Raw genomic sequence first — 515 nt, 5'->3', positions numbered from 1 at the left:
CGGCTGGCTTCCTTCTCAGGAGGGACCGCCTCGTACTACAGTGGGGGTACTGTTCTCCCCAGTACAATGAGGGCCTTGTGTTGGGTGTGGCCTCCTGGACGAGAGATGAGGAATCCAGGCTGCCCCACGCCGCCCGTCGGCTTCCTTCCAGGGCTTCCTTCCAGGGGGTCCCTGGGTAGGTGGGACTTGAAGGTGGGCGGGGGCGGGGTGGGGAGCGCTGCTGCCTGCGCTGCAAACCCAGTGTGGCACAGGCACAGACGGCATAGCGTTTGGGATGAGGGTGGAAATAATGACCCCAGTGTGAACGCTTTAGTAAGTGTGCTATTAAGCCAGGCATCTCACACCAGCCTGTGACTTCACGGTTGAAACGGATGGAAGGAACGCGTATTGCTTGGCACCGTGTTGGGTGCGCATTTGCCTCCTCCACTTTATGGCGACTAAACTGAATGCAAAGTAACCAGTACAAGGTGTCAGTTTTCCATTCGTGGTAGTCAGAGTAGTTGTTGCAATTGTTA

This window comes from Tupaia chinensis, unplaced genomic scaffold (assembly GCF_000334495.1).
Source record: "Tupaia chinensis unplaced genomic scaffold, TupChi_1.0 Scaffold000271_1, whole genome shotgun sequence".
NCBI lineage: Eukaryota > Metazoa > Chordata > Mammalia > Scandentia > Tupaiidae > Tupaia > Tupaia belangeri.
This window is presented reverse-complemented; position numbering follows the sequence as displayed.